The following is a 12,852-nucleotide window of genomic DNA, read 5'->3' on the forward strand; positions in this document are numbered from 1 at the left end:
GAGAGCGACACGCGGACACACAAGCCATGGTGTAAATCATCCTCGTATCTCCTTAATCATCAGTAATTATCAGTGAGACGCTTCGACTCGCTCGCCGCCCCGACCAGGACTTTATAATTAATCCAGTTTTTGTGGCCGCGCCCCTCGAGAGGTTCCGTCGTGCTACTAGGCTGTCCAGGTGACGCCACGACTTCCCCTCCTCGCGTGTTTCTATCTTCTACACCTGAGATTGCGACCAAGTGAAGGTGTTGAGGAGAGAGAGAGAGAGAGAGAGAGAGAGAGAGAGAGAGAGAGAGAGAGAGAGAGAGAGAGAGAGAGAGAGAGAGAGAGAGAGAGAGAGAGAGAGAGAGAGAGAGAGAGAGAGAGTGGCATAATGGATAGATGGATGGATAGATGGAGGAGGAGGAGGAGGAGGAGGAGGAGGAGGAGGAGGAGGTGGTGGTGGTGGTGGTGGTGGTGGCTGTGGTGGAGGAAGCCATGAACACTCCTTTCTGTTTTCCCTCAAGGCACAATTTATTCTTTCATCAAGATTTAAATTTTAAAAGAGAAGAAAAACTAACAAATTCCATAAGGTGGATGAAAACATAAGATACACAACAATAATAACAAACATAAACAACCTCGGCCATGCACAACAACTTATTTTTACGCAAGACAAACAAATAAACTCACCAACATGCGATGTAACATGACTTCTGACCAAATTATCGGAATGGGAAAGAGAATAATGGCTGAATCTTCACACACACACACACACACACACACACACACACACACACACACACACACACACACACACACACACACACACACACACACAACCTGTTCTTTAATGACTGGTTGCTACAGTTATATACTTTTTGCTATCAATGTACAGTAGTGCTTTCTAAATCACTCCCCGCCGCTGAGGACTGGCTCCCTCCCTCCACCTGCCTCCCGGCCCACGTGTTCACCTGGCGATTAAGTGATTTATTTACGTATACAGCTATTTAACAAGTTTTTTCCTCGTATAAATACACGATAAAACGGTTTTCACACCCTCGTAGAATTATGCTCGGCCAAACAGTTGTCGATATTCACAAATTTGTTAACTTTTCTATATATTTAAGAATGTTTTTATCGCTTATAATTGGTTACAATTGATTAAGTTTTCTTCTTTGTCTTGTTTTATTCGATAAGAGAACAGTGGCCTAATATTTTTACAACAACTAATTCCTCCGTTCCTATCATTAACTACTTTCTTTTCCTTTGTGTTTGTGTGACCATTTATCTAGACAACAAAACTAAAATAGAGTTGTAATTTCACGCAAGAAAGTCTACAGCCGTCCCGAGACACCTGGTGTATTCTATTGTTGGTGGTGTGGTGTAGTCATGCCGGCCAGCAAGCACACACTTAGCACACTCAGCACCCCTCCCTCCCCCCCACTGAGAAGTGCAGCCATTGGTGGGGTCAAGGCGGCACCTCAAGTGAACCTGCCGGGGTGAATTTCCAGCTATATATTTTTTTTCTCAACTTGATGTTTATGAGGCTCGTCCTTGGTCCTGCAAACGCTTTCTCAAGTGTTGGCGAGGTACCGAATCCTGACATGTATATGAGGCAGATACGCGACGGGGCGACGCTTGGGCTGGTGTGTGCATGAAAGTGTTGATAACCTCCGACGGCGGGTCAGTCGGCGGCTGGTTTTCCGTCACAACAAACACGGAGCTGCTCCTCAACAACCCCGAGCACCTACAAGCACCGCAGTCTGATCGCTTTCCGGGGAACGGGGAGGGAAAAAGTTTTGGAGGGGAGTGGGAGTATTGTGGCGGTGCGCGGCTCCGACGGCGGCGATAAGTCACTTCCTTCCCCGCCACAGCTGTTCCCCGCACGTGGGCGTCCCGACACTGTGCTGCACGTGGGGCAGAGAACGACGACCCAGCGTGCCCAGGGAGCCAGCCAGCCTCATCCAACATGTTATCACTCCAGTAGACGTAAATTATGCAGATATTTAACAGAAAAAAAAGTGACGCAGGGCGATACAAAACACGCCCGACCCTTCACTCCACGCGGCGAGGCTCGCGACACATACCCTGCCCCAGTCCTCTCCTCGGCGCCCACACACACGTGCCCCACCCGCTCCCTACATCAGGTGGTGGGGTGACTTTACAATACAGACGCACTGGACAGGTGTGTTGATAGGGAGGGAGGGAAGGGGAGGGATGGGAGAGTTGAGGTTGGGGGGTGTGAGGTGGTGGGGGGTGCGCCGCAGCGTACCCCTCTCCCCCCACCTTCACGCATCCCCAAAGAAAGGGGCGGGGCAGAGGGGTTGAGTGGGCGTGCACGTGTACCTGTGGTCATGACGGTGGGGCGGGCGTGGGCGGCGGGCGTGGAGGTAGGCGTGTGTCCCGGGCTAAGGTACGCCTCACACTGTCCGCGCCGAGCCACCACCACCAAGCTCTTGCATACATTGGAGCGACTGGCATAAGCGCACCACTAATCAATGCCTGGGACCTGGTGCGCGTGTGCAACCCCACGCTCTCCCACACCAAAATAATTAATAATCACATCTGCCGCCTTGAAACCCTGTCTGCCCTCCACTTCTTTCTCTTCCCTACTGTTACTACGGACTCCTGCACCTCTCCATCCTCTTCCTTCTCCCTCTCTGTTGTTACTGTGGCTCTGCTCCCCCCCAGCACCGTGTCTCCTCCCAGTGCGAGCGAGACGGAGCTGCGAGCGCCAACGAATGGGCCACCATAGCCACGCGAGATCAGGGGCGGGAAGGAGGAGGAAGAGGAGGAGTGGTAGAGGGGTTGACAGGGGCCGTAATTTTCTACTGTAAAGGAGTAACTCTCCCTACATTCAGCGTTTATTGAAAGCAAACGTTGTCTTCCACATGTCATCGGCACAAACGTAATACATAAACTAAAATACTCATAATGGGATCAAACAAAACCATAGGGAAGAACGCACCTTCGGGGACACCCAAGGTGGGCCAGAACTAAGGACCAGGTGGTAAACTAGTCATCCCTTGAGGCCGACTCGTAAATAGAGAAGGAGCTGTAGGAGCGAGGCAAGGACGGACGTGGTCTGCACACTCCCGCCGGCAGACAGCTACTAAGCCACCACAAGTCTGGGGAACCCTGCCCGCACACACACACACACACACACACACACACACACACACACTTTTTCCTTCACTGTCTCCCAGCATCACTGAGGTGCTGGTTCTTGCACAGCTTGTCGTTCACCTTGGTTCGTTTGTCAGGGCTGGCGGCTCGCACCGCATCAGTCGTGGACGGTGGGAAGGCAATGCGAATGCAACTTTTTTTCCTCCCACCGCTTCTTCCTGTCAGGTTCCAACACGAAAACTGCACACAGTGTTATCCACACGACTACCGCTCTTTACGTCCCTACCAGAGGAATCTGTTGTGTGCATGATATTACTCATAAAAGCATCTTCGTATCGAGTCGCACATTTACTACTGATACACTTCACCATAAATAGTCAAGCTTCTTGCGTTGTGCTCCAGCTTGGTGGCAAAAAGATGAGAGATCGGATGCAAACGTGCTGCAAGAGGACAGAAGTAAAGGAGCGAGGCGGTTTGGTGCCTCGTAAACAGAGCGACAAAGAGGTGTTCGTCCCCGCCACCTCATCTCCTTCGCGCCGCAGCAAATTAAAACCGCTCGTGACAATAGCCGACCCGTGAGTCTTGTCTTACCCTCCGTTATAAAGAATCGCCCACACGCCAGGCACAACGTTGCCACAAAAACTTTCTATGGTCTGTCCTTGGCACTGTGCCAGACGGTGCCACTGAACTCAAACTCATGGGTGACTCTTGGTGTGTTATGACGCCCCGCCTCGCTCTCCACCAACTCTCTCTGCTGTGTTTTTTTTTTTTTCTCTCTGTCTTCTTTTTCTTCTTTTTTGTTCCCCGCCACTTTGCTTCCTAGCGATAAAATTGTGGTGTAAGTGAACCCATAAACCTACTCCGCTTGTGTGTGTGTGTGTGTGTGTGTGTGTGTGTGTGTGTGTGTGTGTGTGTGTGTGTTTGTGTGTGTGTGTGTGTGTGTGTGTGTGTGTGTGTGTGTAGTCCCATTACTTCCCAGGTCCATCACGATGCCGGGAAGGGATGCTGCCGCTCACTGCTAATGGGAAGGTGACGAGAAGAAAATTTGGGTTGATTGGAAATTATTGCAATTGATTGGAATTTCATTACACGCGGTGGTGGTGGTGGTGGTGCTGGTGGTTGAAAGACGAGAAAAAGACCACTAGTAATTCTTCGCTTCTGAAAAAAAAAATGAAACTATAATGAATTCGAAGCCATGATGATAGTGATGACAGAATTCTCTCCTCGAAAAGTTTCCTTCTTAATTAATGATGACTGCTACTTTCCATTCCCTAGGGTACCTACAAGAGAGAGAGAGAGAAAGAAAACAAACACACACACACACACACACACACACTAAAAAGACTTCAACCCTTAAAGAGATTCGTACCAACAGTAACTCAGCTCAGGAACATTAATTACACATCAGGTAAGAAATATTGCGAGCACACACACACACACACACACACACACACACACACACACACACACACACACACACACACACACACACACTGCAGGGTAGTACATTCGTCTACGTGGCTTGATACGAAATTAAGTCTCTAACACACAATTGACTCCTTATTTGGATGAAGGACCTTTTTTTTTTTAATCTTTTTATACAACTCTATGTGCACGACAATGAAGTATTTAAAGAAAGAAGAAGAGAAAGAGTGAAAAGAAAAAAAAAAGAAAACAGAGGGGGGGAAGGGAGGAAAGATAAAACATAATAGGATAGTATGGGAATAAAACAGGAGGTTACTTGCCAAATAACATCTTGCTTCTTGAAGGTGTGTTATTATCTAGCTTTCCTTATCTACATGCTATCTCTTTATGTATCCGTCCATGTTCGTGTGTACCGTTGTAATAAGTGTCAAAGTTCATCCTCCTTACAAGCTGGTGACCTCTCTCTCCCTCTCTCTCTCTCTTTCTCTCTCCTTCCGTGGTCACCAAGAGGACTTCAGACTAATAACGAGTCACATAGCCAGGTCTTAACCCCAGCAGAAGCAGACGTGCTCTAAAACATCATCATCATCTCTCTCTCTCTCTCTCTCTCTCTCTCTCTCTCTCTCTCTCTCTCTCTCTCTCTCTCTCTCTCTCTCTCTCTCTCTCTCTCTCTCTCTCTCTCTCTCTCTCTCTCTCTCTGTGTGTGTGTGTGTGTGTGTGTGTGTGTGTGTGTGTGTGTGTGTGTGTGTGTGTGTGTGTGTGTGTGTGTGTGTGTGTGTGTGCTCCATCTTCATCTTCTTCGTCTCCTCCTCTTCCTCCTCATCCTTAATTTTCTTTTTCTTCTTCTTTTCCCTTTGCAGTCTCATTAACAGAATCAAATCCGCTATCCAGGCTTCTCATAACCACGATTCTTGTCTCTTTCTCCTCCCACGCCTCCTCTTCCTTCTCCTTATCATTACCACTGCCATCATCACCATCATCGTCATCATCATCACCGCATTCAGTACACAGTCAGTTTTCCTCACTTCGTCCTCTCACTTGCGCCCTAAAATTGCCTCGTTAATGAGAGGGAACTTTCGGGAGGGAAAATCTGCAGCAGCAAAATGAGAGACAGTACCCCGCCCCGGCCACCCTCGCCCCCCCCGCCTCATGCCCCTCCAAAGGTTCTCAGGTAATTTGGCCTTGTATAATTTGCCTTCCTGATTAGGCTTAATAATTTGATAACTTTTTTAATCTAGGAGTAATTTATCTCACAAATGGACTTATAATCAAGTCAACGTTTCACTTCCCGGGGGCGACATCAAAGCTTTCTCGATGCAGAGTTTCCGCTCCTTCTAATTATTGCTGGAAGAGAATAAGTCCGCCGGAGAATATTTGTTCCCAACCTTATTTTCATATTAATGAGTATGCAAAGAGTTACGCTTTCATTTCCAGTACAGATTTTTTTTTCAGAATCTAATATTAACATCTAGACGGTGCCAGATTTACGTGTGGCACCATAGAGGTCTCGAAGGTCACGACAGGTCACCGCAGGCACAGCAGAACACCAGTGCAGTGCCGGGCAGGAGCCAGCACGCTACGCTTCATACCTGACCCCCGTTACATCAGGGTCCACCTACACTTTGAGCAGAAGAAGGTGGTGTAGTTAGAGACTCCAAGTGGCGCCCAAATACGATCATTACGGTGATGGATGTCGGCGCGGGGATACGGCGCCCAAGGGTTGTCGGGGCAGGTGACTAGTGAGCAGCAGTCGCCTGGCCTGCCGCGGGGAGTGGGTTGTCGAGCCGCCTCACTACTCACTGCAACATTTTTCCCTCTTTTCTATAATATTTTCTTTGATTTGCATCTCCAGAGTAGAATGTCTATGTATATTTTCTCACTCTTAGGTGTCGAGGAAGTGGATTTCATGACGGGTCGCTGTGACGGTTAAGGAATAATGGTCTAGCGAGTCGCGTGCGGCTGAAATTAGAAGGGTCTGGTGCGTGTGTCTTGGAAGCTGAAATGACCGCTTGGAAGGAGTGTTCAATGAACTTCCATGCTCAAAACGGAATAGTGTTGAAAGGGATGGCGGCAGGACGGGCTCAAGAACTGGTGGTCAAACTTGATGGCTTGGGTAGTGGGGCTGCGAGGGCTGCTGCTGAGGTAGGGGGGGTGTGCGGTGGGGTGTGTGGTAAGGTGTGTGGTATGTGGTAGGGGGTATATGGTAGGTACGTGGAAGAGTATGGTGAGATATGTGGTGGTGTCTCGTGGTGTGTGTGGTAGGGTGTGTGGTGTGGTGTGTGGTAGGTGAGGTATAGGAGGTATGGTGGAGTATGTGGTGGAGTATCTGGTGGTGGTGGTGTGTGTGTGTGTGTGTGTGGTAAGTGTGTGTGGTAGAGTGTGGGGTAGGGTGTGTGGTAAGGTGTGTGGTAGGTGTGTGTGGTGGTGGCGTGTGGTAGGTGTGGAGCAGGAGGAGTGCAGACTAGTGGGATGCGTGCCTGAAGGTGTGGAATGACTGGTAATTAGGATAATGTGAGTCTTGGTGAATAACAGCCGTTCCTCAGTCCTCTTTCTTCTTATCCTTCCCTTTTCCACTCTTCATGTTGGTAAAATACTTGCAATATATTTTTTTTTTCCAAGTGCACTTTTTAATCTGTTCTGTCCTTCTTTCCTTGAATATGCTATCAAGCGTTTCCCTCCTTTAACTCCTTTATTTCTCCTCTCTCTCTCTCTCTCTCTTTCTCTCTCTCTCTCTCTCTCTCTCTCTCTCTCTCTCTCTCTCTCTCTCTCTCTCTCTCTCTCTCTCTCCCTCTCTCTCTCTCTCTCTCTCTCTCTCTCTCTCTCTCTCTCTCTCTCTCTCTCTCTCTCTCTCTGCTCACCTCGTCCCCAGCAGCATAAACAAAGCTAAAGGCTCACAAATAGCTGCGAGCAAGGCACACAGCCATTAACTGATGTACAGATTAAGACTTGACCACGCTGGGCTGTCTGTCACTCCACCTCGCCGCCACTCGCACATGTGGCCACCAGCTGACGAGGCGATCAGCTGACGCGAAAAATGCTGACGCTACATTTGTCCTAAGTCAGCATGGGCATTGATCACAGTCGCTCTTCTGAAGGTACGAGTTTACAGTCCGGCTAAGGTTGCTTCTGTCCGCCACTGTCATTTGCCGATGTGTTGACGTGACACCGCACGTTCGCTAAAGTGTACCCAAGTTCCTGGTCCGTCACGGCTACTTCTGAAGACGGTGAGTGCAGGGACGGATGTGAGTCGCTGCTAATGATGTGCCAAAGAGGTGATGTCATTCAGCGGTTATTGAGGAGGAGATCAGTATTCGTGTCCCGCGTTCCAAATTTCCGCACACGCTTAAAAGTAATTCCTCTATGAGCAAAAAGAAACATGCGTGGGTAAGAATAAAAAGGAGCTTCGCACACACACACACACACACACACACACACACACACACACACACACACACACACACACACACACACACACACACACACACACACAGGCCAATTTCACACTTAAAAATTACATAAAACGCAATGTGTAGTGATAAGAACATAGCAGTCTGTGATCATTTTCTTTCTTTTATCTCTCGTACGCAATAATAACATTACGAAACAATAGAAGGTAAGGGAAGCGCGAGGGTTTTCCCGACAGTGAAGGGGAAGGAACTGCACGGGAATGACAACACGTGGACTGCATTGTGCTTTTTAAATACTTGTGTGACTTCCTAGACTCTCTCTCTCTCTCTCTCTCTCTCTTTTATGGACGAACGCTATCTAAAATCACAGCAAATTGAAGTAGAACTGATAAACACGGACACACACCCAGCCACCCACCCACACACACACACACACACACACACACACACACACACACACAGGTAAGCGTGACCCGACAGGTACTACTTAGGGACCCCGTCGAGCTCTTCCAAGTAAGACAATACGGAGGTGAGAAGAGGATGGGATGAGGGAGGGAGAGGAGGGAGGTGAGGTGAGGGAGGAATATGGCCGAGAGGGAGAGGAGGAGAGGGTGAGGGGCGGTGGAGAGGGAGAGGATGGAGAAGAGTAAGAGATGGAGGAGAGATGTGGGAGTAGTGAGGTACAGATTGTGGTCTTGTTGGGTTCCCTTTTAGATGGTGGAAATGCGTAGTAAAGGAAGGGACCTCTGGGAAAGATAGTAGTTATAGTAGTAGTAGTAGTAGTAGTAGTAGTAGTAGTAGTAGTGATCGAAATACTATTACTAAAAAAAATATATATAAAAACGAGATAAAAAGCATGCCACTAGAAGTAAAAGGAGAGTACTAATGGTAATGGTGGTGATGGTCGTGGCGCCACCCACGCTGTTCAACACCCTCCACTCCCCCTCCCCTCCCGCTCCCTCCTGGTCCCCTTCCTCAGTGCTATATATTTCTTCCTGCCTCCAAAGTCCCCCAATTAGGTCTGGTTGTGTTTATGTGACCCAAGTGGGTATGGGTGACGCCCGTGTGTGTGTGTGTGTGTGTGTGTGTGTGTGTGTGTGTGTGTGTGTGTGTGTGTGTGTGTGTGTGTGTGTGTGTGTGTGTAGCGTGTGTGTAGCGTGAGCGGCGGCCGTCAGGTGCTTGTCTTAAATCACAATTATCATCTTAGGTCAGTCCACGCCGAAAAACAATCACACCAAATCACAGTCGACACCACATCCACACCGGAGTCCTGGCCGCGCCAATACCACCGTACCAAACCACACGGGGATAATTCCTTCTGATGGCCTCGCGGGACCTCGACATTTCACCTCGGGAATATCAACAAAATGTTTTCCCTGTGCTCCAGACAGTTTAACTCCGCCGGGGAGAGCCACGAGAAGGGGCGGCGAGCTGCGGCGTGGAGAACGACGGAGGAGGAGGAGGAGGAAGAGGAGGCGGAGGAAGAGGAGGAGAAGGAGAAGGGGGAAAACTGGACCATTCAATCGAAGAGGAAGAACGAGAACTCCCCGGCGTGTGGGGAAGAAGATAAATATTCCCTCCCATAAACATTACCTGAGCTTGCCTTTTCCATCTACCCCCACCACCTCACCTCCCTCCGGAGTCCAAAAGACAAAAGGTGGGTGTGAAGTCTCCCCCTAAGTCACCTCAGCAGTGTTACCAAGCGCGGCGTCCCTCTCCCTTACATTCTCAACACCCACATGTCACCTTTATTTTCCTCCTAGTCGGTGCCGCGTTCGGTTTTAAGGCACGGGAGATTTTTACCGGTGTCCTGAGTACCGTTACGCTGCTGGGAATGCACGAGCGTGCGATGTGAGCAGGGGCGGGGCGTGGAGATGGAGGGCGACACACGGGGAGACCTTGGCAACGCTTCCCGACCAGGTGTGTCTGTGGAAACATTAACAGAAAGGTGAGTGAGGCCGCCTTACGCTCAGTTATTTGTCCTTTAAGAGACGGATGGATGGCCGGGCGGCGGGTGGAGGGCCCTGAGAACAGTTTCCGAGAGTATCTTCAAGAAAGTTATTGGCGAGAACGGAGTTAGTGTTTCCCGGAGTACTGACTCGAGAGGAAAGGAAACGAGGAAGAGCAGAGGGAGGTCCTGGGAGCGATAAGGTTTGTTTTCCGTCGCCTCAGACAAGGAGCATGGCAAGGGAAAAAAAGGAGAGGATCATCTGAGTTTTATTTTGTCGCGAGTAAGCATACTGAGATGAACCAGCCTTGAACCAGATGCGGAGTCTCGCCTTACAGAGGGAGAGAGGCTGGCGAGGGGCGTCAATTGGCCTTCCTTGCCTTTCTGGTCATATACAACTTTACATCCGCATTACAAACACATTTATAACATTTTCAAGGCCTGTACACTTGAACTTTTACTGTCTGAAGGATTGGGGTCGTCTCACACACTGGAAGATAACTAAAAAAAGTACCAGTGCCATCTAATAAAGCAATGAATCCTACAAACATGTTATATAAAAGGAATTGATATAAACTTTATCCTCGAAAAGTTTTTCCATGCAGTTAATGTGTTGATACAAGACACGATTTCCCCAGAAGCGCTGACCGGAACCCAGAAGAGCACCTCACTTTGCTGCGTAGTAAATTTCACCTGATGGACAACACTCAGGTAGATGCTCCTCTCTCTCTCTCACACACACACACACAAGGCTTTGATATCCAGGAGCAACGCGACAGAAAATGGCATGTGTGGAAAAATGTTCTAATTTTATTTCGTGTTCACCCCAAGTTATGAAAAAAAGCATTGTGGGGCTTTAATGGCGCCTCGCTGTGTTCTAATCAAAATCAAATGAGCCTGACCTTGGATGCCATCACGACTCGGGTGTTTCACGAGGAGCGCTCCGGGGAATTTCGAAATAGGAAAATCTGGCGACGTGGTGATCCATTATGGGCCGGTGACTCCTATCATGCCGGGGGACAAAGACGCTCGCCTTGATTAATTTTATACAAGTCTTAAGGAAGGTAATTATACTTCACTTTTGAGGCGCGGGTCGTTAGCAGCGCCAACCCGACCTTCTATCACATTCTTTTAATGAAAATTTATCTAATCAAAGCTCAAGACTCTTGGATATAATTTCTCATTAAAATTCTTATTTCAGGGAACGTTCATAATTTTCTTTTTCACTATACTTTGAGGCCATATTATAATTTCCTTTCCTTATTACAGGTAACTGAAGTGTTGAAGAGTGTTAATTGGTGAGGAAAATACTACGGTACGAGCACCGGCGTGGTTACACTTTTTACCTCACCATTTCTTATAATTATGGAACATGAGGAGGTTCTCTTTCCTGCCGCGATGTGACTTGGATGTGACGAAAGGATGTGGACGAGCCGAGTGTGAGGCTCCGAATACCTGACGGAGGAAGGACAGGTAGGTGTTGTATTCTAGTGACAGTTTCTCAGGTGACTCATGCTACCTTGGGCAAAAAAGAACTTGCTGCTGCTAATGATACTGCTGCTACTGCTACTGGTATTACTGCTGCTGTTGCTGCTGCTTCTTCTTCTCCTCCTCCTCCTCCTCCTCCTCCTCCTCCTCCTCCTCCTCCTCCTCCTCCTGCTCCTCCTCCTCCTCCTCCTCCTCCTCCTCCTCCTACTACTACTACTACTACTACTATTACTATTACTACAAACACAATTATTACTACTGCTGCTACTGCAGCTGTTGATGTTGGTACTACTACTACTACTACTACTACTACTACTACTAGTACTAATAATAATAATAATAATAATAATAATGCTACTACTACTATATTACCACTACCACCACTATCACCGCACCACCACCACCACCACAACAACAACAACAGCAACAACAACAACGCTGAGCCACCTCCACCCAAAACACATCATACACAGCCATCATCCACCCTTTCCACAGGGATAATAAACGCCCCAGTCAACCCCTCCCCCGCCAGGGCCTGAGCCGGGTCACACAGGGCCTAAACCTCCCTGGGGACGCTGCTCTTATGACCGTAGCGGCGAGGAACGTGATCGGCAAATGTTCTCTGGTGATCAAGTTTTATACAATGACCTCGAGTCCGTCTGGGCAGCTGCAGCCTGGTGAGGAAGGGAATGAGACATACGTACACACAGACACACGCACAGGACAGGAGCTGGGTATATGCACTTACTTTACATATATATCTGTTTTTTATCTCTTATCTTTCCTCATACGTTCTCACGTGCTATAAATCTACGCAGCGTCACTTTCCCATACGTCTATAAATCTCTTCCTTCCCTTTCCGTCCTTTCTCCCTTCCTCCCTCTCCCTCCCACCAATACCCCCCGCGCCTCAAACCTCACTAAACATCCTCCCTAAATGTGTTTACGCCCTCCAGGTGCGGGCCGGCGGCGGGAGGGGGCCGCCAAAGCCTTCCCTGGGGACGTTTAAGACAAAGACAAGGTGTGACCCGGACCGGACGATCGAAAACGCAGGTGTTAAAACAATTGACGGTGGGCGGAGCTTAGGGGTCAAGTCGGGTCACGCGAGGTGATTATCGACCGGGGATGAGCGAGGTCCTCCCCCTCCTCTCACCCTATCATCCTCCTTCTCTCTCTTCCTCCATTCCTTCCCCTGCCGCCTGGCCTCTCGTCATCCATCTCAGGCCGCTTATAATCTCCCCGCAGCTCCGCCAGAGGGATGTAACATGACAGAATGACGCTTCGTTCTAACTTGAGGGTGAAGGGAAAAAAAGTTTACCTGTGGTTTAAATTAGCCATGAGGGGTCACCTGTGTCGCCTGAGAGGAGCGAGAGACATGACTGTGGTCGGCCCGGGAATGACCAGGCTGGGTAAAAATACATTAGTCCCCACCGGAAAGAATTGTGTGTACTGACCCACCGCCTCTCACCCACCCACA

At 48.9% G+C, this 12,852-nt stretch overlaps 1 long non-coding RNA gene across 1 annotated transcript in view; it reads right to left on the reverse strand.

The window, feature by feature from the left end:
• LOC135106366 (uncharacterized) overlaps window positions 1-3,348 on the reverse strand; it is a 42,092-nt gene extending 38,744 nt beyond the window's left edge. The window contains exon 1 of the long non-coding RNA XR_010271275.1: window positions 2,951-3,348. This is a non-coding gene — a long non-coding RNA (uncharacterized LOC135106366). The remainder of the gene's footprint in view (window positions 1-2,950) is intronic.
• Window positions 3,349-12,852: the final 9,504 nt, after the last annotated feature.

Source organism: Scylla paramamosain, chromosome 13 (assembly GCF_035594125.1).
Source record: "Scylla paramamosain isolate STU-SP2022 chromosome 13, ASM3559412v1, whole genome shotgun sequence".
NCBI classification, from domain to species: domain Eukaryota; kingdom Metazoa; phylum Arthropoda; class Malacostraca; order Decapoda; family Portunidae; genus Scylla; species Scylla paramamosain.